The sequence below is a fragment of the Microcebus murinus genome, chromosome 5, assembly GCF_040939455.1.
Source record: "Microcebus murinus isolate Inina chromosome 5, M.murinus_Inina_mat1.0, whole genome shotgun sequence".
Lineage (NCBI taxonomy): Eukaryota > Metazoa > Chordata > Mammalia > Primates > Cheirogaleidae > Microcebus > Microcebus murinus.
The window spans coordinates 82,190,138-82,214,006 of NC_134108.1; the positions used below are offsets into that span (position 1 = coordinate 82,190,138).

The 23,869-nt window shown below is 34.2% G+C and overlaps 1 protein-coding gene and 1 pseudogene across 2 annotated transcripts in view; both read right to left on the minus strand.

Moving 5' to 3' along the window:
* Positions 1–23,869, minus strand: part of ADGRB3 (adhesion G protein-coupled receptor B3) — a 682,014-nt gene that overhangs the window by 115,275 nt on the left and 542,870 nt on the right. The gene's annotated exons all lie outside the window — the stretch shown is intronic.
* Positions 13,661–13,751, minus strand: LOC142871245 (uncharacterized; annotated as a pseudogene).

A 23,869-nucleotide genomic window follows, 5' to 3' on the forward strand; every position in this document is an offset into this window, starting at 1 on the left:
TTTCTTGGTATGGGGTGCAGTAGTGAAATAACAGTGACAATAAGAGTTAACATCCATTAAGTTCTTACCATAAAGCCAGATGCTTTTCTGAGCCATCCACTTGTATTATCACATTTAATACTTACATTAAGTATTAATGTAAGTATTATCACTTGTATCATTTGCATTACCACTTGTATTATCACATTTAATACTTACATTAAGTTCTTACCATAAAGCCAGATGCTTTTCTGAGCCATCCACTTGTATTGTCACATTTAATACTTACCACAAAACTATGAGGTGAATATATTACTACCTCCATTTTACAGATTCTGAAACTAAAGCAAGGGTGACCAACCAACTTTCCCAAAATCTCACAGCAAATGGTGGAGCTGGGGAGTCATACCTCTTGGTGTGTGTTCCTAACCATCATTTCTTCTATTTTCTAATGATAATAATAATGGTAATGATAACACTAATAATCACTTGACGTGGGGAGAGCATTATCTATAGAAATCCTTAGTAGCAGATAACAACTCTCAAATGTGGCCAAAGATGCTGCCTGAGTGCTTTAGATGACATGACAGTTGCAAACCCTTTGAAGTCCTTCGAGGATGCTTACTCTACAAATCCATGGAACCACCTTATGTTGTGCCAACTCCATGATGACTTTACACAATCTGGTGTTCTGTATTTACCAGTGTATCAAATTTGTGTTTATGCTGGGTGCATATGAAACCCAGAACAGCAGGCCATGCTGCCCACGAGAGGAATGGTGTTGACTGCCTCAGAACAGCATTCCAAAAATCAAATTGTAAGTGAATGGATGGAGTAAAAGCTTAAGAAAGACTATAGTCATGATTTTGTGGTCTTAAAGAACTCCGTACTACAAATAAGAAGCTTCTGTAAGGCCACTGTCCTCAGAATAACGAATGGCAAGGCACAAAGCGGTGAGGTGGGCTAACTCCATATGATCTACAGAGCCCATTTATTCATTCTCAGAAATCCCTGAGATCATTCACTAGTGACTGATGAAAAGAGCTTTGGAACCCTTTTCCTGGGCTCTGGAAAGGGACAGTTTAAGACTAGAAGCCCTTTACATAATATTATTTATGCTTACTTAAAAAAAATAAAAACAAGAAAAAAACTTTGATGGGAATTTATTTGAGCATATCTCTCTTGCAGAAACTTCCTTCCTCCTGCAACCTGCCCTGCAGCATTGTTTATTTTACATCAATTCCAATTCATATTTGGAATGACTTACACTTGAGAGGCCGTTGATTTACTTCTTTTTCAAAATTTATTGGAATATCCCCTGACCACAGCCTGAATTCATAAGATTGCTTATTTTAATGACTTCTTCTACACCTGGCCCTTTGTTGATATCTAGATGTTCAATGTCATTTGTGAATGTTTAATGATTACATTTTCTAATTCTTTTCTTCTTAGTGGCGTCCACTCCCTCTTCCTAAGCATAAATGGAAACATTTCACAGAGATAGGTTAAATACCATATGCTGTAGAATTCTAGGACAATCCTCTTTGCAATCAAAATTCATTTTTTTCCCTACAGTCTTGCTGCATTTTTTTACCTTATGGGAAAACTCAATGTTTAAGCCAAATATGAATGAAGTGAAAATTTTATTATTTAATACTCTGCAAAGGAGAACAATAAATGTTTAGTTACCATGGAGATGCAGCAATTAAAGGTGAAAAAAAAAAAAGACAATAACTAGGCCTCCTTACTTGGATTTGGAGAAATAATACTGAGAGAAACCTTACAGCACATATGTTTGAATATGATGATTTTATTATTTTGATGGATTCTCCTTTCCTCCAGAAAAAACTTGCCCTCGAAACTCAAGAGAAATCATTATTAACCTCAAATTTGAGTATTAACCTCAAAATACTCAGAGGATACCATAAGTACTTTCATAGAATCCCATGGACTGAGAAATTATCTCTCTAGAGGTCTACCAAAGTTGTTAGAACTATACCTGGTCCTGGGCGTCATTTGACATCTAATTATGATTTTTATCTTAAGTGTTCTCTTTAACCAAAACATATGTAAAAAATAATGCAGAAATGGATTATTGCATGTATTTTTTAGGAAAAGTTGTTTTGAATATGCATTATACTAGTTCTGCATCATATATTATGATTATATAATATATATTTTTATGCTTTGCTGAAAGGAATAATAACATAATCATATATAATTAGTCTCAGTTCTTCCCCTCAAAAAGTGAGGTTAAAAAATGCTTTACATAGAGGCTATAGTTGGGATCTCTAGGCCAGAGAGGAATTATAATTAACAATACTGAAACATTTCTTCCTCCCTCTCTTCCTTTTTATTTTTTTTAATTTTTAACAATGCAAATCTTAGACTTAGATATATTACTTTTTTTCTAAAGAATTTCAGTTGAAGCAAAGATGGAAGGAGAAACTATAAAGTATTGATAATTCAAGCTCTGAAGTGCTTTGGAGATTTTATTTAAGGAATTCAACCTATGGATTGTGGTTAGTCTGTGAAATTCTGGAAAGAGGTAACTTTAGGCAATGCTCTTGGCATCTCAGCCTTACACCACAGACCTGGAAAACACACCAGAGGCGTAAGATGTTCACTCACAGTACATCCACAGTATCTCAAAGTGCTCCCTGTAAATAGTTTTCCCCATCTTTCCCCTGGGAAGAAAAACAATTCTCCTATAAACCAAGATGACTGGGTAGGAGTTAGGAATAGAGTCCAACAAATCAAGAACGCCAAACATGGACGAGGTGGGAGGGGGGAGCCCCAGCAGTACATCAGTACATTCCTAAGGTTTGGTTTCGTTCCTTGGCCACGCAGCCCACTGATGTTCATTGCTGCTCTGCCCAGACCCTCCTTCAGCAAGCAGCGGATGGAAAGGAAGACACAGGAAGCCCTTTAAGCACCTCATTGCTGCCTAACTAGCTCTGTCGAAGCCAATCTTTCAGTATAGCCTCATTTCCCAACTAGATTTCGCTTATTTATTTATTTAGTCAGTTAGTTAAGCTAGAATAAAAAGAAAAAAAAAATTAAGTAAGAAGGAAGGAAGAGAAAAAGAGGAAGGAAGGAGGGAGGGAGGGAAAGAAGGGAGGGAGGGAGCCCGAGAGGAAAGGAGAGCAACCACTGACATGAAAGAACCCTTTTCTGAGTTTATGTTGTCTCCCACACTGCAGCCCTGCTGCTGTTATAATGAACTCTGAAGTTCTTTGCTTCTTGGCATGAACACTGCAAGTCGGGTAAAAATGTGTAGTTGTATGTGACCTGGGGATTAAAGGGTAAAACTAACAAAATTGGTTTGGCTTCAAACGCAAAGAGTTTTCCCAGAGGTGAAAGGTTTGTGTATCAGCGCGGCATAGCAAACATTGATTTTTGTTTTTTCCTTCTCAGACATTTTAAAGTGCAACTTGGAACTGTGAACACTTCAGCGTATGGGTAATCTTTTCATCTTCTTGATTTTTTTTTTTTTTTTGCTTAAAATGCCCATTTTAGCTCCTTTTAGGTTTAAATAGAGATTTGTTGACCTTGGATGTCTCTATTCACGTTTTCCCTGACCTCCTGAAGACATAAACAACCTCCACACCCCAAAGCCAATTCCTATATAGACGGCTCAGCTTCCAGAGCTGTCCTTTTTGTCCAATGAAATGCAGCATCTGTACTTCAGGTAGCTGGTGACTGGTGAGAATTTACCCCCAACACAAAGTTTTTTTGTCTTTTTTTTCTACAATCATAGTCTGTATCATGGAACCATAGAGACAAAACTCCATAGACCACCACCCTCTCCCACCAGCAGTAGAACCAGTTCCTGCATCTGAAGGCCCTATAAACCTTCCACAACTACAGAAGGTTATCTTGTTTTTCCTTAGTATGTGTGGTTTTATGGAGTCACAGAAAGAAACTTGAAAGCTGCCACATTTTTTTTTTTCGCGTTTAACATGTAAACATTCTCAAAATGGGCCTACAAAGAAAATTATCAAAAGCAAGAGAGGAAAGTGTTTTTAATTCTTATGGTTCCTAACTGTAACTCATTGCTTTACTCTTTTACATACACACCAGCCATAACTGCTGACTCAAGTTTTAAGGCTCTTGAGTACCACTATCAGCCAACACAAAGGATTTCCAGGTCTATGATACAATCCACATGGAGCCAGATTTTCCATTTTTCTAGATTGAATGAATTTGTCTTTTTCCCCCCCATGTTATATGTGGTCAATAAAATTGCTACTCTATATGGCCTTATATTTTTTAGAGAGAGAACTGATTGTGATAAATGGAATTTACATTCCTTCTCATATGCAAACAGTAAATTTTTATTAGCAGAACCCAACTAGACTTAATACTCACAGAAGTGATTTTTATGGAAGAGAATTTAGTTTAAAATAATAATAAAGCAAATAGTTATCAGGAATATAAAATAGAGGGGGACACCTCAGACTCATGGAATAATTCAAAACTTATTTGCAAAGAGCCTGGCTCAGAATAGCTGCTAGGGAACAGGCAAGAGCACTATTCTGATGTCAAATCTTTTTTATTCCTTTGCCCCATGAAGTCACCAATCCCTCTATGGCTGCAGTTCTTGAGGGCTCATCATGTCTTACCTGTCTATGGCAACAGATTTGCACTTTGTTTCCCCATATCCAGTCTCTCCTCATTCTAATTAGTCCCTCACATTGTAGCTGACTTTGCTTTTCTAAAGGACAGTTCTCTTCCAATGTTTTTACCATAACGTTTGAGGCCCATCTCCATTCAGCTCCAGATTCTCCCTTTGTTTTCCCTATACATTCTGTGTTGGAATTGCATTGTGAGGCTTATTATTGTCTATCCCAATATGTCTCTCTTGCTTGGTAAAATTTCTAGTTACATGCTAACTCCTTTTCCAATTCCATGTCCTCCATGGAACTTTCCCTAACTTCTCCTTTCCATTCTTACTTTCATTGTGCAGAATTATTTCCCCTCTTTTCTCTTGAGCTGGGCAATGACCACCATATTGCATCCTAATGATCTGCTGACCTGCCTATCTAGTCCAGGGCAGAGAATGCAACCCATTTGTCTCTGTACCCCTAGCACCTGGTGGGTGGGGGTCAGGGGATCAAAGAATGGGGAGCTACAACAAGATATCTCAGGATATATTCCAAATTCAGATGGGAATTCCTACAACTATTGGGAGCAAATTTTCATATACCTATTTATTGATCAGAAGAGGTGTGCATGTGCATGTACATGTTTGCTTTTTTGGTTTTACATCATTTTTTTCTTTACTTCTTTGTTATTCTTATTTTTTTCTTACTGTGTTTGGAAATTTTTGGTGAGCTACTTTTTTATTTTTCAGATAATTAGAGATGGATGATATATACAACCGTAAGAAATGATGCATTTAGTATTACAATTTTGTTAATAAGCAAGGAAAATTTCAAGTGTTTTAAATATGCTGTACTCTTTATTAAGGCAGAAATGAATTTTTATATTTAGAAAGCAAAAACCAAACAAGGCTCAAACACAAATCTGATTAATTGTAATTCTTAATAATATTTCATCCTGTAATTGGAAAGATGTGCATTTGCATGTGGTGTGTTTGCATGAACTTTCAAGTGCAAGTTAGATACAGAGTGAGAGCAAGAGAAAGAGAGGTATGTTTACAGTTCTGACTCGAAATAGGTTAGATAACATATTTTACATGATGTTGTAGCTTTAAATGGAAAACTCAAATTCAGAATAAAATGGTACATAATTAAGGGAACATGGGTGATTTCTTGTTGATTTAAAAATGCATTACCTAAAATATTATCTGTAAATAGAAAAAAATTTTGGATGATGCATTTTTAAAATTTAATTTTATCTTTTTTGACATTAGGCATACCAGTATCAGATTAATCTTAATCCTTAGCTTATCATGTGTTTTTAATCACTGATCTATGGGTGGCTTTCTTTTTTAATTCATTGAGCCCTTCATTTATTGAATGTATTAAAATATTAACAATGTAACATATACCCACGACTTAGCCACTCAATACAAAAGACAGAACCTTGAAAATACTTTAAATATAGCCACCTGGTTCCCTGTCAACCAATTCCCTTACCTCTCTCCACCTGTGGTAACCACCATCCTGATTACCATGTTAACTGTGCATTTGTTTCCTCATTATTCGGTTTTATCGTATGTTTAAATATTCTCATAGCTATTCCCTTCTAAGCTTAAAGAGTGCTTCTTTAATTTTTAATGGAACAATCCTAGATAGTTCTTCCATTAATGACACAATTGATAACTTTCCAGATTTAATGGAAATTAAGTATACCTTATAGTAACTGATCATTTGAAGGAGAATATTGTCAACTGATCTAAAATCAATGAAGAGAAAATTGTCCCGCTATCAATTCACTGGATTGCCTGAAAAATGTTTCTTTTATATAAGTTTTCCCTTTAAAACATTATTAGTTACATATACTATAAAATAGTATAAAAAAGAATAAAAATATTTAGAAAATCAAGTTAAATTTACATGTCACTGATTTAATCTGTGTATTGTATTAACTGAAGCAGGGAAAATGTCATTCTTAACCACACAGTGGGGGAGTGAATTTGAGATCCCAGCTCCTTTTCTCCCTGTGATTTACAATGTGATTATGGCTTAAGGTTCAAATTGTTACTAAAAAAGACTATCTGTTTGATTGACTCAATTGATAGATTTGGGGTTTTACTCAGTCTTTACATGCTTTAATTTCCTCTTCAGTGAAATGTATTTAATTAGCCCCATTTCCTTTAAAAGGACAATTTGATTATTTTTGTGGATTCTTTCAAAAATAGTATGCAGCCTTGTTTTCTTTTCTCATTACTGAAATCTTATCTTATATCTTATTGTTAAAATATTTATAATTTTATTTTAATTATGCTTACAAGTCTCCTCCTAAGCTTTCTAAAGTTCATGTGACAGACACTGGTCAAATAAGAGCGAATGATTAGAAGAGCTGAAAAAGTATTCCAAATCCCAAGGTTTTTTTTTTTTTTCTGTGACAGCCTTTCTTCTTGTGCCTATGCTACTGTTAGGATACTCATTTACCATTAATTCATTTAACTGATGAATGTACTTGACATTATGTACCAAAAGCTCTAATCATGGAAAGCCTGGTGATCTCAAACACATCTTTGACAAGAATTCACTGCTGGAAGTCTAATATTAAAATGTCAGCCATAGTGGAGCAACCATGCTCATTAAGTGTAATAAATCCATCACAAACTCCAAAACCCGCCACAACCAACCATGCAACTCTGGTGAGCCAAGCTATAAAGATGAGAAACATTGTACTTTACAGTTTTGTGTTATAGAAGCTGTCCCTTAATTAACAACATTGATCTCAAATATTTAATTTTACAGTCTTTACTAGCATGTTAATACTACAAATGCTTCTAGTGTTTGGTGAAAGAGGATTTTGTGTGATGGCGAAGTGTAATGTATCCTTCTACAACATGAAATTTGTTTTTAAATTTCAAAGGAAAATTAAGATACAGGAAATTCTCTTTGAAAAACCCAAAGTACCAAGGATATGATATGTGAACTAAATGAAACCATATAATAATATGAATTTGACATCTTGACTCACTTCTTAGTGTTACTTATAAAATCATATGTGACCATAAACTAATTATTTCTGTGGGCATATCTGCCATGATACTCCTTGATTTGAAATGTCAATGATTTAGTGATAGTACTAACTCTTTTAGAAAAATCAAGGCTTAATGCTAACAAAAGAAAACAAAAACTATTTGATAGATACATGTTGATGCAATTCAAATTCTGATTAAAGAGAACCACTTGAAATAGAGCTAATTTTGAATGTGCAACTGTATGTAACAAACCGCTCAATCAAAATGCACATAACAGCTTAGTTCAAACTACCAGCGAAATAATCTTCTAAGACAAATTTTTCACATTGAAATCATTTTTAAATGGCCAAGATTTTTAATATTTTTGTTCTCTGAAAGTGAAATCTCAAGGAACACCCATATTCAATGAATTCTTTGTTCACAGTTCAGTCTGAATAAACACCTCTATATTGTGTTGTGGTTAAGAATGTCATTTCTGGAATTAGACAAACCTAAGTCCAATACTTGATTCTGACTTGTATTAGCTGTATGACTTTGAGCAAGATATTTAACATCTGTAGGTTTCGGCTTCTTCATGTCTAAAGTGGGAGTGAAATAAAGTAACCTATTTTAATGGGTTGTTTTAAGGAGTAAATGTGATGATTTATATAAAGTGCTTAGTATCATATCTTGCAGAAAGTAAATGCTCAATAAATGACAGTGATAAGAATAATTCTTATAGGAATGATGATTATAAATAGTAGAAGAAGCAGCATAGTCCAAACTGCACATGTGAAATATATGAACCAAAAAGAACCCCCATGATCATCCGCTCATCTGACTTTATGGAGGAAAACATCAAGGCTCAGCGAGCTTCGATAATATCCCTAGGATGTCAGCTTTTTCAATCTCTATAAAGTGCTCTGGCTATTAGCCATCCTCCCTAGTCCCTGTTAGCCCATTTTAGGAGTGAGGAAGTAGTGCTAAAGTCAAGGTGAAAAGAAGCTCTTCTCTAATGAACAGAGAGTAATCATGAATGACAGAAGAGCAAAGTTAAATGACTTTATTGATTTTTCGGAAAATCAATGTGAAGTTTCTATCCAAAGAACTGCTTCCATGCTGAGATCAAGGAGTCCTAAAGCCTGAGGAATAAAGGGCCCAGGCCCCCAAGCCAGGATATGTCAATACTTGTGTGTAGATGCCTGGAATGCCCTAGAAGCCTGAAAGCAAATCATCCCTCTGGCTGCTTTAAAATGTTAGCGAGGTCATCTTGTCAAAGCAGTGATTGCTTAGAGAGAAGTCTAATAGGAACAGCAATAAATTCAACTAGATATAAAGTCAAAACTATTTAATGTAATACAGTGGACCTGACTTCCTACTCATCCAAAAAGAAGCAAAGTCTTTGAGAGGGCTTAGTTCAAGGATAATGATCAAGAAAATAACACATAGTCATTTCTTAGCTTTTAAATTATTCCATCTTAACTTAGACTTTAAAACTGTAATTGTGCATTATGAAAACATAAAAAATTATAATTGCACATTATAAAAAATGTTGGAAAATAACATGACAAATCTCCATAGTTACTTATCCAAATACCAAATACCATCACTATACTGTTCAAATCTCTGTGCATCATTTTCAAGTTTTGTTATCTACCTATAAATAGATAGGTAGACAGACTAGAGAAGATCCTGAACTCTTCTAGATTTCTCTAATTCAGAATTTCTTCCATGAAATTATTAAAAACAGGAACTCCTCTGTTCCTAAAGCCCTATAAACTGAAACTAGATGCATTTTAAGGAACAAACCTTGTATCTGATGTGTGGGCCACACACAAAGTTCTAAACTCAAGATGTCATGAGTTTTAGTCGAGACTGCAAACCAGGAGAAGTTGATGTTTTCACTCTATAGACGGCTTTTCTCAAGGCATCAGAACAAAACTCCACATCATAATGAGACTCCTTCCTCTCTTAATACTTACCTTATTCAATTGGCAGGATAATGGTGCAATTAAAATTTCACAATCAGTAGCTTCTGCTGTTGAATTGATAGCACCTGACCTAAGAGATCCTTTAACACCCATTGGTTAAATAAGAAAACAGGACACATGGTTACAAGTCTTACCTAATTCTCTATGGCCACTTGATTTGTTCAGTTGGTTGCCTTTATCTAAGCCTAGGTTCATGGCTCAAAACTATTATACAAATGGGATTGTAATATTATTATTAATTTTACTTTCTATTTTCCTCTTTTAAACTTTGTATCTGTTACTTGTTAAATTTTTGCAGAACTGCAACTTCTGATAGAATAATGCTGGCTCAGCACTTCGAGATGATAGCAAAAGATTATGAAACAGACACAATTGAGCTTAATAATGGACTCCAGGTAGACTTAGCCTGAGAACCACTCCCTTCAAACCTCCCCTGTTGCTCAAGTGTGGATAAAAGTGTCTTGACCCTGAAGCCATTCACTTCCCCCAACATGGGACCAACAACTAGGACAGGCCCATCCCAGCACCAAGGGACATCAAAATCTAAGTACAGGATGATTTATTAGTGATATTTCCAGAGAAAAATCTTGGTCAAAGATGGAAATGTGAAAATTGTCAAAGCCAAAATGGAATCAATAATGTTAAAAAAAACAAACCAACAAACAAAAAACTGACAAGTAGAGCCAGGGAAGGCTATGAAGAAAGGACTCTCATACTTGTATGCCTAATGATAAAAAGTTTCAAAAAGACTCTGCAAAACCATAATCTTGCACAGAGGCAATTGCAACTTAACACACACACACACACACACACACACACACACACACACACACAAATACTTCTGCAAGGACACCTGCCCAGCAATTACATATCCAAACTCTGACTGGTATCACCCTTCTTATTGACCTTTGTAGCCAAAGATAATCATTTCAAAACAATTGTGTAATCCTCATTTTTCCTCAAAAAATCTTTGTCTTCCTTTTCCCCCCTGAATATGCACCTAGTTTACTATGCCATTGTAATGCTCTATCAAATAAACATCATTTTATTTAGATAGTCTCTCTTTGTTATTTAGGTTGACAATTTGTATATAATTAACATATTTATATACATATTTATGTATGTGTGCACACTCATATATTCATTGTGGATTTTAAAAATGGTTTAAAAGGGAAAGACTATTGAGTATATTACTAAAACGTAACACTGGAATTGGTGAACAGATTAATACTCTAATACAAATGACTCTTATGTTCTATCTGTCATAGTAAATCTTTTGTAGACTGAGATTAACCTTTTGTGTCAAGATCTCAAGAGACAGTAATTTGCATTGGGTTTCAAGGGGAAATTTCCATCTGTATCTAACTAAAGCATCAAGGGATTTGGGGCTGTTCTCCCTCACTGTTGCAAAGTGTATATAAACACTGAAATACTAACATAGGTTCCTTTGAATTAAATTAAAAAAAATACAAGCGCATTCAGATTTTGTTTTTCATCCATTACTGTCAACAAGAGATAATTAGCACCTTACACAGTCCTTTGAAGATACACACACACATTTATACCTTTAAATATTCAATAAAAACTTCATGCCAGTAGCTGTGAACTATCTTTTCTTTTTTCCTCTGTTTTAAGCAGAGAAAAATCCAAAATAATAAAACTTGTTGACATATAACATTGTATTTTCAAAAACAAACAAAATCCCATAAAACTGTAAGAAAGCTCTTGTATGCTCTCCTTTATCTTAATATACTTTCTGAAAGCATTCAAGTAATTTGAACTATTTCTGTAATTTTTTTTAGTTATTAAGTATGCAAATAATGGTCATAGAATGAAGCAGGGACTGAGGTAAACAAACTACATTTGCCTTGAAAGAGTCATTTGTCTTCTACAGATGAAAAAAAATAGGCTATTACCAGGAGAGAGGGTATTTTGTTTAACTCAGTCTATCACATATTTGGATTAATGAATTGAAAATGTGCTTCAGGACACACGTGGAGACGCATTTGGGGAAAATGAAAAGATAGAAACAAAGTGGCTACGAGCAATTCTATATTTAAAATTAACGAATGACCTCAGGATTATAAAGTATTAGAGTAGAGATGTAGTATTCTGGATTTTTTTTTTTAAGTTGGACCAAAATGATTTTTTTTATTTTTGGAACATGTAATTTGGTAACTTTCATCTGAATCAGATTAAATTTACAGATGCTTTTATAATTAGGTTAAATTTTTAGATCAAATTTAGAGATTAAATTAGGTATTTTAAGAAAAGTGTTTAAAAGTTGGGCAATTTCTCCATCTGGAACATGGGGGATGAGAACAGGACCCACAAGGTTGTTGTAAGAATCAAATGTGAGATCAAGTTAAGTCAGGCTAATCAAGAGGAGTTTTCCTGTGGACAGAGGCGAAGGTAGGGCAGCCCATGCTGTGTAAAGATATTTACACTTTACTGTATGGATAGTTATTTTCCCTGAGAGTCATCACCCATGTCACTTTCTAAGGTTTATTATAAGGCTTGTGATTCAATACTGGCTGAATCTCAGCATCATTTGTGATAATTTTCGCCACTCTAGTTCCCTGAACTCACTCACCCTCAGAGGTTCTAACTCAGTGGATTTCAGGGTTGAGACCCAGGACTTTACAAAGTTCTATGGGTGATTCTGCTGACCAGCCCAGTTGAGGACCACTGTATAAGGCAATCTTCCAGTTTATTTGCTCCTAGTGAAAAGCTATTAATCTTCACTTCAGTAAGAGGTATAAAGAGTTGGGGTAGGGAGTTGTGATGGAGTGAGAGAGAGAAAAAAAAAAAAAGGCTAATAATATTTTGGATAGTGATCTTACTTGGAGAGAAACCAATGGGATGACTTTTCTTGAACAATGATTCAGACTCTCCAGAAATGTAATGCATCAATAAAATTTAAAAATGAACAAGACCCTGAGAATATGATAGAACAGCTAGTTTAAAAACGAATAAATTTTTTGGCCGGGCGTAGTGCCTCATGCCTGTAATCCTAGCACTCTGGGAGGCCGAGGCAGGCAGATTGCTCAAGATCAGGAGTTCAAAACCAGCCTGAGCAAGAGAGAGACCCCATCTCTATTAAAAATAGAAACAAATTAACTGACCAACTAAAAATATATAGAAAAAATTAGCCGGGCATGGTGGTGCATGCCTGTAGTCCCAGTTACCCGGGAGGCTGAGGCAGAAGGAACACTTGAGCCCAGGAGTTTGAGGTTGCTGTGAGCTAGGATGATGCCACGGCACTCACTCTAGCCCCGGCAACAGAGTGAGACTCTGTCTCAAAAGATAAAAAAAGAAAAAATACAATTCTTTTTTCCTGGCAACTATTTAAAGATATTTCTTCTTAATGTTGAAAATAACTCATTATAATTCATTGCTATTGTTCTGTATCCTATAGTTTGGTTTGGTAGGTATATGGAGTGAGTTTGGATGAGGGTCATTATTCACAGGTGCATTTGTGAGAAGATCTAGAGTGAGAATGCAAGTATGAGACCAAGCAGGATGATAAGATAATATATGCAATACTAAAATGGCTGTGGTAGTCAAATACTCTAGTTATTGCACAAATCCAGAAGAAAAGAGGATGGGAAAGAGATACCTGTTTAGTGAGAAAGATTGCCTTAGTACAAAAAGGAATAGAAAAAAAAAAAAGAACAGGATGAAAGATTCAGTTAAGAAGATACAGTAATAAAACCAGATGAGGGGTGAGAAAGAATAAATTTTTAAGACTGACAGTTCAGGTTAAGACTGATGACACTGATTGTTTTTAGCACATGAAAGCAAAGCCCTGCTGGGCTTGAAATAGTCCTGGCAGTTCATAGGTATAAATCTCCTAGTCTATGGATCATAGATACCCTAATTCTATTTAACTTTTGTGCTTCAGGTGAAATGAATTTCCCTGGAGAGATTCCTCCTCACTTTGTAAATTGCCTTTTTCAAGGAATTTTAATTGGAGATAGTTTTCTCTTAGTGTCTTTGATTTGTTAAAAAAAAATTGGGGCTAAGCAATGAATAAGGATAGCAATACTGGTACCCATCTATGGATGAGTGCATTTCTGTCCTTGAATACTTTCACGATCTTTTTTTTTTGGGGGGGGATGCTAATCATCTCTGTATAGTTCCAATTTTAGTATATGTGCTGCTGAAGCGAGCACACTTTCACAATCTTGACCCTGGAATGAAACTGCCTGCTTCAAGATGTAAGAATATATATGGAGTAGAATAAATATTTTAAATATACATAGCAGATATCTAAACAAGGTTCACCTGAACATCAAATAACTGGAAGAAACTGAGTTTTTGTTTGGATCTGCTGCTAACCACTGTATCTGCCTTAATCAACCCTCTATGTCTCAGTTTCCTCATTTGTAAAGTGAGGAGTTTGAATGAAGTTAATCATTGAGGCTCCTTCTAACAACACGTTTTATGAATTCCTATGAGACATCACACCAATCTCCTGTAGCATTTAATCTGCCTGAAATTTCACTTCCGCGTGAAGCCTCCCCAAATTGATCAAAAAGCAGGTACTGAGCCTCCCATATGTAAGATAGACTTGGAAATTCAAAGGTTTTCATTTTTAAATTTAGCCTCAATTTCTAAGCATAAAGTTAACATATGCAAGATTTGCACATGAAGCAAATATGACATATGTTTCTGCTAAATTGTTGTGGCTTCCAGAGGCTACTGCCCAACACCATGCTGTTAGGAAATGTGAGTGCTGCTTAAGAGAAACAGTGATTCCACTCATGAGTCAACTTTCTTGTGTCAAAATGCAAAAGTCATTTAGGTGCCATCATGCAAAAATATCTCTTCTCACCATCAGGATTTGGGGAAGAAAAACTTGAGAGAAAATTTTTCTGTATCATAACCAATTATATATCTGAAATATAGCAGATGAATGAGGATTTGTATTCTCTATGGACATCGATGCTAACATAAAAAACATTCACTGATGTCAGCAACGGTTCTGCACCAGTTAGTGTATCAAGACAGAGTTGCTTCATTCCCTTGCCTTATAGACATAAACTGAAGAAGGTCATAGCAAAGTAATGTTTGTAGCTTCCTTTAATATCTCTTGAGAGCTACTTTTTAATAAAGATAAATTATTCCTAAAAGTAACCTCAATTTTAATCTTTTATGTTTCAGTAAAGAGTCAGACGCATATTTCCTGAAACTTTTTGAGTTAGTGAAATTCTAGATGGATCCCTGTTGGGAAAATTTATATATTTAGAACAAGCTGTGTGTAAAGTCTCAAACACAATACCTCAGTGCTCCCTAAATCCGTAAGACAGATGTTCCAAGATGATGCCCGAAATCTTGGAAAGTACCAAACCCTATGCATGCTATGTTTTTTATATACATACATACATATGAAAAAGTTCAATTTATAAATGAGCACAGTAAGGAGATTAACAATAATAACTAATAATGAAATAGAACAATTAAAACAATATACTGTAATTTAAAGTTGTGTGAGTGTGGCCTTTCTCTCGCTTTCTCTCAAAATAACTTATTGTGCTACAGGTAACTGAAACTACGGAGAGTGAAGCCATGGGTAAGGGGGGACTACTGTATTATATTTAAGAAATCAATTGTTGAAATTTTCAAATAATGTTGGTGAGAAAAATTGAGAAATTTCTAATAAATGATAGATTTTTTTGAAACACAGAAACAATTGAAAATAGCATATCATGTCTATGGTCCTAAATATTCACTGAGAAAAAAAAATTCTGCGTGTAAGTAAAGAACTGCTATTAATAAGACCAAAGAGAACAAAAATGAAGAAAAAACAAAATCTTCCCTTCAAAAGTATTTGCCTTTCACATACTTTCAAGTCTGTTTATCTTTCTACTGAAGGACTTCCAGTCCAAGTTGCCAAAAATTTAAACATGTCTAGGAAATACAAAATAAAATCAATAGTTAGAAATAAGCAAACAAATAAAATAATGTTTTTTTAAAAAAGATATAGTCACTATGAACCACAGTGATACTCTAAGTGTAGATTTCTGTAGCACAAACCAGAATTTTGCTACAAGGCCAGTGTATCTTGGACCCCATTCAAGGTATTCTGACTTAAAGACAAGAGAAGGATGGCTATTTTTTGGTCCTTTATGACACATTAAGTTACTTTTCTCCAAAAAATATTTATGTATTCCCAGGAGACACAGAATGCATTAAAGGCAAGGCATGCTGATGCTAATTTTAAATGCTTATAACCTGCTGATAAAGACAAACCCTCTAATCATAAATTAAATAAGCTTAAATAATTTCACAAAACTTTCTATGGTTCTATATTTATTCTAATATTAACATATTAATACCAATATCCATATGGAATACTCGAATAACAGTTAGCTCTTTAAATTCTGGTCATATTTTCGTATACCATGAAATTTTCCATTTCTCAAGTGTAAAAGTACTTTGGCCTTCATTTTCAATTTGGATTGTTGAAATAAATGCTATATAACATAAACCAAAGATTTACCATGAACACTCAAATGTTAGATATTATTGTACAAAATGGCTTAGAAGATAATTCTATCCCAAGAGACACAGATTCATATATATGCATATGTTTATTCATTTAAGAATTTCTCATTTTACACAGCTCTTTAAAAAAGTATAAAAAGGAGCTTCTTGAATAAAACACTTGAATAATTTTATTGATCCTCTACAATTTTCAAATAGATGAAATTAAACATATAGAAATTAGCATATTTATATAACAATTCTTATCACATTCAGCAGCTCCTCCATCTGCATGTGGAGGGTCAAACCTATTCTCAGATCCTTACATCTGATAGTTCTTCATTCTACGTGAACATTGATTCCAAAGGAATGTCTTAAGTAAATTTTTTCTTTCTGCTTATGAAACCTACAAATCTACTGCAAGCTGAACTTATGACATTTCTGAAATTCTATCAGTTCTATCACCTTGAGACCTTTTTCTTACAAAAACATGCCTTTGTCTGCAGGGTTCTGAAAACTTTCCCAGCAATACTCATTAAGAAAGGCCACGCTATAGATTAGCCTTGCTGCTACTATTTTCCTTGTAAAGTATTTTTTTTTTGTGACAATTTTCTATTCAGTAGTGCAACTGCATATAATTATTCAAATACAAAAGCCTGTTGTAGAAAAAAAATGTGCAGATGATGACAAACACACCCCAAAGCAAATGAGCTGCTATGGCTTTAGATACAATTTCTTTATTCACTGTATTTACTGATAATTACCATCAGGAAAGATCTTTGTGTAAAAGACTGAGGGCAGATTTGATCCATTTGCAAGGAGATAATGTTGCTAAATGCGGTTTAGACTGGTTCAGATGTATAATAAACAAAATAATTCTCATCTCTAGTATATTAATGTATCATCACTACATTGTTATGTAAAAACACAATAGCAATTGCTAATGTCCACATTTTAATATCAGGACATGGAGAAATTAGAATATATGAATAAAAACACAAATTAGGTAAGAATCCTTGAATCTCAGAGCTGTAAGGAAATTACAGATGATTTGTATTTAATCTCTTCTAGTAGAGTCCAACCCTTCTCATATTCCACCTCAGCCACCAAATTTATATGCACATATTTGCATTTTACTGTAAAGAAAACTGATGTTGGGACAGGCTAGACTTGCCCAAGTCATCTTTTGATTGGTGACAGAGTTAGGATTTCAGACAGCAACGCTTTTCTATATGCCAAATTGACTCTGAAATAGTGTCTAGAAGGAAATTCTAATATTAAGACAAAATAAATAGATTTATTTCTGTTCTCAGTGAGGAATGCTTCTCTATTCCCTTGCACTGCTCAAAGAATGGTCAATGCACTTACAGCAGAAGGCCTATAACTTACGTATGTCTGAATTATTGACTTCTGGAAGGCAGGAACTTAAAGCCTGGTAAAATACATGAAAGTATATAGCTTCACCATATAAAATCATAGATACAAAATATTTTACTTCAAAGTTGTTTTTATCCAGCCTGGTCTACTATGCATTAAAAGGACATAATACATTAATTTTTTTTAAAGCTGTGACTTTAATATATCCTTCCCTTATATCCTCTTTCCCACCATAAAATGGAGAACTACTAAAACTATAAATCTATAACTGAGCACAAATCACATTGCATGCACATGCACACATATTTTTTTGTAGCAAAAACAGACTTTATATAAGGCATTCTTATGTAAAATAGTTTTGATTAGGTGTATTTGAGTTAAATAAGATTATTTTTTCAACTTTTAGCTACCTTTTCTCCTGTTGTTAATTGTACTTTTGTAGTCAGGCTTGTTATATATAACCTACATGGAAAATTTACCCAGCTTAAAGAATTTCATTATTATTATTTCATTATTTTTATTCTTTGACATAGCCAATGCCTTTATATCTGAATTCGTTAGTATTACACACACATTCACTGGGTTATTCTCTAAGATGTTATTGCAAATAGAGAAGAGGGAAAACTATAAACATGTTCTTGTTTAAAATTTTAAGGTTAAAACTAATTATATGTTCTTGAACACAGGCACACAGGAAAATATTAAAGAGCTATAGTTGGAGGGCTGACAAAATTGGCTGCAATAAGGTTAATAATTGAAGACTTACAAGCTACATGTTACTTAAAATTATTCCCCTTGTAAGCTCAGCTTTTGTTGAATCTCATCTTCTTGGAGCTGAGAACTTGCATTAATTTACACTGTACTGACTCATTTTCTTATTAAGCAAATTTGAAATGATATGATATTTTTGGCTTTGCCGGATTCCTTTCTCTTAATATCTTGTGCTTTTCTCCAGGAAGGTCAAAGAGTTTAATGTTAATCTTCATAACATTGGTGTGGTATATTCTTATCCTTATTTGACATACAATAAAGCCGAGGTAAGCAGAAGATTACATAGAAGAGATCAACACAGAAGTACTGACAGGAGAACTGCAGCCTTCTATTTCTTATCAAGCTTTCCATTTTCTGTTGCAAGCTCCAGTAGCAGTGGTTCTTAACTAACTGGGATGCCCATCAGAATCACCCATGGAGCATTTTTAAACTATCCATACAGTTCCTGAAGGCATAGCAGAACTTGGAGACAGTGTGTGGCAGGTGAATTGAAAACTCTCCAGATGGTTCTAAACGTCCTATCTCCTTTACCCTAGTTGAGAACCACTATTGCCCTAGCATAGTATCTTAATCGATGCACTTTGGTTCTTCAATTTATTTCCCTTTCTAGGCAATCCTTTTTAAAAGTATTTGTCCTATTATAACAGTTGAATAATTCCTGTATGGGACCCTGGACTACCCCTTTAGTCTTTAGAAAAATGGTTGTGATCCCTAATATTTTTGATACATAGAGGTAATTCATTTCTTTAATGACTTTGCAGTTTTTCACTTTGCTGAATGCATTAACTTTAACATTTTTTAAAATCAGCAAGATTCCTAACTGTTCTCCACTTCTTTACACATGTGAATTCAATATGCAGATATTTCTTATATTGACAAGCCTTTGCCAGTATTCAAGGAAAAAGATGCCAACATTACACATTATTCATGTCCCCTCCAAGTTCCAAGAAAAAGAAATAATCATGGCAGTATGAGATTTTACAAGTATAAAAATGAGCTCCTCTCCAATAGTTTCAATTCTGCACCTTGCTAGTCTTCCTCTAATCTCCAGGAATGCCTTTGCTTTTCTTATAATTCTCCCCACTAGCAGAAATAGTTGTCTTTTTAAAAATCCTTCTCTGTGAATACAATTCCATTTCTGAAAAATGAAGCTTAAGCATTTTCTTCTTTATATTGCTAGCTGCAGAGATTTCATTCAAATTCCCCTCTTTCCTGACAAATGGGCTCTGGAAGCTTAACAAGGATCCTCTTCATAGCTGGACATGAGACTGGGGAAACTGCATAAATACACTCCAGCAATCTCCACTACCAAATAACAACCACGTTTCTACAAATAGACAGGTCTGCCAACAAGCATTAAGGATACTGTGATGAGCTACCCTGCATGATACCCTGAAGAATCTAGTTTTCCCTTGATGTGCATAGCTAAGCTCCATTATCACCAAAAGAAATTACAAGTGGGTATCCAGGGGAGAATCTACACTGAAAACACACTTCTCTCACAAAATTCCTGCTGTCTCCCTCACTAATGCAGACCAGTCAACTAAATCTTGAACATGATCAGCGGACAAAATGGAAAATAATTAACTTTTTCCCCATCTGTGTAATGCATTTTTGCCATTTGTTTTTTAATTGAGTTTATAATCACCTTCTAGCAGTGGAAATAAGTAAACAGTATTTTGTTTATTTCAGACGGCATTTCTTTTTTTATTTACCTCTAAAAGCTAATGAAACCAAATGAGAGGGCTACAATGGGTACAGGACAAAATGCAAAGACATTTCAGAAAAAATAAAATAAGCAGTTCTAATTGAGTAAGAAAAAACACTCAATAAGGTAAATCTGAGAGATAATTATAAGATTTATAGCTTCAGAATTTAATGCTCAAAGAAAATACATAATATTTTTCTTGACAGTATAGAAAGTAAAAAAAAAAAGATGATATGAAAATATTTATGCTACATATTCATGTTACCATATCAGTTAAGCAGCCTCATAGGGAAAAATTGAAAAGCTCTCCAAGAATAAAACACAATTTATACACAACAGGATCCTTTGTAGCATTAAAAAAATACGCACACTCGTGTTATTACTGTGTTTGTAAAAAAGACCAGGCTCTATTAATGACACATGGATAAATGTCTTATTTTACCTTTTGAATAACAACATCTATTATGTTTGAATTAATAGGCCAAAAGGCAGCTGTTTTCAGATATTTGGATGCTGAGCAGTTTAAAAGAAGCCAGATATAAAACACTGCCTGCACATTTTTTTTAACCTAGTCAGTGAAATTTAAACATAAATGTTTTCTAAATAGAATATTCACTAATGGGTTTAAAAATATGCTCTCTTCATTGGAAATTAAGTCGAAGGGTACTTGCTCAGCCTAAATTCTAGTCCTTGTGCTCTTTTTAATTTTTTTTTAATTTGAAATGTATTTTGCTCTCATACAAGAAGTATGCCACCAGGCTCTGACTGCCTAGAGGGAAACATAGCTGTTCATTTCTTAACTGTCTACAAATATTCTTTTTGTGCCCGGTCATAAGGCTTATGCCCTCCAATAAGCCCAAAGAAAAAGTTTTTGATCTTAGAAATATTCATGAGTTTTTGATCTTAGAAATATTTTTGCACTCAGCTGATAATGAATAAGCTTAAGAAATTTAAAGAAATAAAATCAGTCTGTAATTGCATCATGTTTTGATATATCTTAAATATATAGTATTTTGGGATGAAAATGCTCTGATTTAAAAAGAAAACATATTTAGGAAATAATCATGTGAAAAGCCCAAAAAGACAAAGGCTTGTAGGGCAACAAGACCAAGGAAACAACTGCTCAGAGCAGAATATTTTTCCTAGAGCAGGACATAGTTCCTCCCACAGACTCCTAATTACTCTCCAACTATTCTTTAGTTTAATAATGAACATTGTATAAGAGTTCCAAACCCCTGCAATTTGTGATGTCCCTTCCTTCTCAGCACCTTCACATAATTGGTCACATCTTAATGATTTTATTTCATGAAGCCAATCCATACCTATTACCACTAGATTTAAATAATAATGGTTATTGAAAGCAGATATCAGTTCTTAGCTAAATTAACCTGAAGATTCAATGCAATACAAACAAAATTGCAACAGGTTTTTTTTTTTTTTGTAGAAATTGACAACTTGATTCCAAAATTTATTTGTATATGCAAAGGACCTAGATTAAACATATCTAGACAGAAGACTTAGATTAAACAAAATTATCTTGAAAAAGAAGAATGAAGTTAGAGGACTCAAATCCCAAATTTCCAAACTGACTATACTGCTATCATTATAAAGACTATGGTATTGGCATAAAGATCAAAATATAGACCAACAAAAAATATAAAAACTCCAGAAATAGACCCACACATACAGCCATCTGATTTTATGAAGATACCAAAGCAATTCAATGAGAAAGAAATATCTTTTCAACAAATGGTACCAGAACAATTGGATTTCCATACACTATAAAATGAACCCCAGCTGCTACTTCATATAATACATAATAATTAATTTTATATGAATCATATATCTGCATAAAATCTAAGATGATAAGGGAAGGCTTATAGAAGATAATATATGAGAATATTTTCACAATCTGGAAGAGTAGCAAAGATCTCTTGTAGAAGAGTCACAAAACACAAACAATAAAAAAAGATAAACTAGAATTGATAAAATTAAAAACTTCTACTCAGCAAAAGATGCCATTAATAAAATCTAAAGAAAATACTTTATGTGTATATTACAAAGGACTCATATTCAAACAATCCAAGTTTAAAAGGAAAGGATGAGTTGAACAGACACAGAATATAAAATACCCTAGAAGCACATGAAAATGTGCTAAATCCTAGTTATTCAAGAAATGTAAATTTAAAAACTTTTGGCAAGGATATGGAACACTGTTGTAACTGTTGTAGATTGCTGGTAAGAGTCCAAAATGGTATGATCATTTTTGAAACTGTTTAGTAGTTTAAGTTAAAAAAAAAACCAAAACTCTAACCTGTCTTCAAACCCAGCAGTTCTACTCCTAGGTATTTATCTAAGAGAGATGAAAATCCATGTCCATACAGACTTTTATAAGAACTTTAAAATAACTTTATTCATAGCAACAGCAATGACAAAAAGCCTGAAAACAATCCAAATGTCTATCAATTGGAGAATAGATAAACAAATTGTGATATATTCATATAGTGAAGTAATACTCAGCAATATAAAAAAATTAGTATACTAATACACACAATATAGTTATCTCAAAAAAAAAAATTGAGTAAAAATGGCCAGAACAAAAAGGCATTCCTTGTATGATTCCATTTATATGAAATCCTGAAACAGACAAAATGAATTCATGATGAGAGAAATCAAAACCAGTGGTTGCCTATGAGGATTGGGGATTGCCTGGAAGGAGACAAAAGAGAACTTTCTAGGGTGATGATATTGTTTTATATCTTGATCAGGTGTTGGTTATACAAGTATATGTTGGTCCAAACTCATTGCACTATTTACTGTACATTTTGCTGTATATAAATTTCACCTCAATTAGAAAGGGTAAAACCTTCCAGTTATAAGATGAATAATTTCTAGAGATCTATTGTACAGTACAGGAACTATAATAATAGTTAGTAATAATGCATTACATACTTGTAATTTGCTAAGGGAGTAAATCTAAGTGTTCTTATAAAAAATGGCAACCAAATCAGGCGATGTATGATATGTTAAGTAGTTTGATTATGGAAATCATCAAAACAGTATATGCAAGTTTTTATTTGTCAATTATATCTCCACAGATAAAAGCTTATTGTGTGCTGTCATAGGTGCAATCTTTCTTGAGTCTCATAACATCTTCTCCTTACTTCTAGATTAAACAACAACAAGTGAGCTTAGGCATTTCCTTCACTCATTTAAAAATATTTAATGAGTGTCTGCTATGTGTCAGGCACTGGGGATACAGTGCAAATCAAACAGATGATGTCCTTTCCCTTCTAAACTTAAATTAGAATAAGATTACAAATTAAAGTAATGGCTATGGGGGAAAAAAGAAACTAGATTCCTAGGAAGAGTAAGTGGGAAAACCACAATAGTGTTTTGGTTTCGAAGGAGTGAGGTTTTAGGGAAGGCTATTCTAAGAAGACTACATTTTATCTGCAGGACATATGTAAGTTAACTAGGCTAGCCTAAGAATGTAAGAAGACTAGTTATAGCAGAGGGAGGAGTCTGTGAAAAAGCCAGGAAAGAGCTGTATGCGAAGCAAAGTATAGAAGTGATGGGACCCTGTTGAAAGCAGCCTTGCTAATAATTGCACCAAGACAACAGGCACAAAGAAGGAATGCGGTCACCTGACTGATGGCCTGTAGGCTACCCTTATAATATTTCTAGTGGATGGCCAGTGTGACAAAAATATAGTCAGAGAGAGAGAGAGAGAAAAAAAAGCAATGAATACAAGGCAATGAGGTAGGAGAATTAGCACTTAGGGGTCAGGTCATGTTGGAGCTTGCGTGTCATGTTATGGAGTTTGGATTCCATTCGGAATGTAATAGAAGCTTCAGCAGACAAGTATTATGATCTGATTTACAATTTTAAAAGGTCACTAGGCTGGTGTGTGAAGAATGGTTAAATAATCTGACCAATGGCACATGC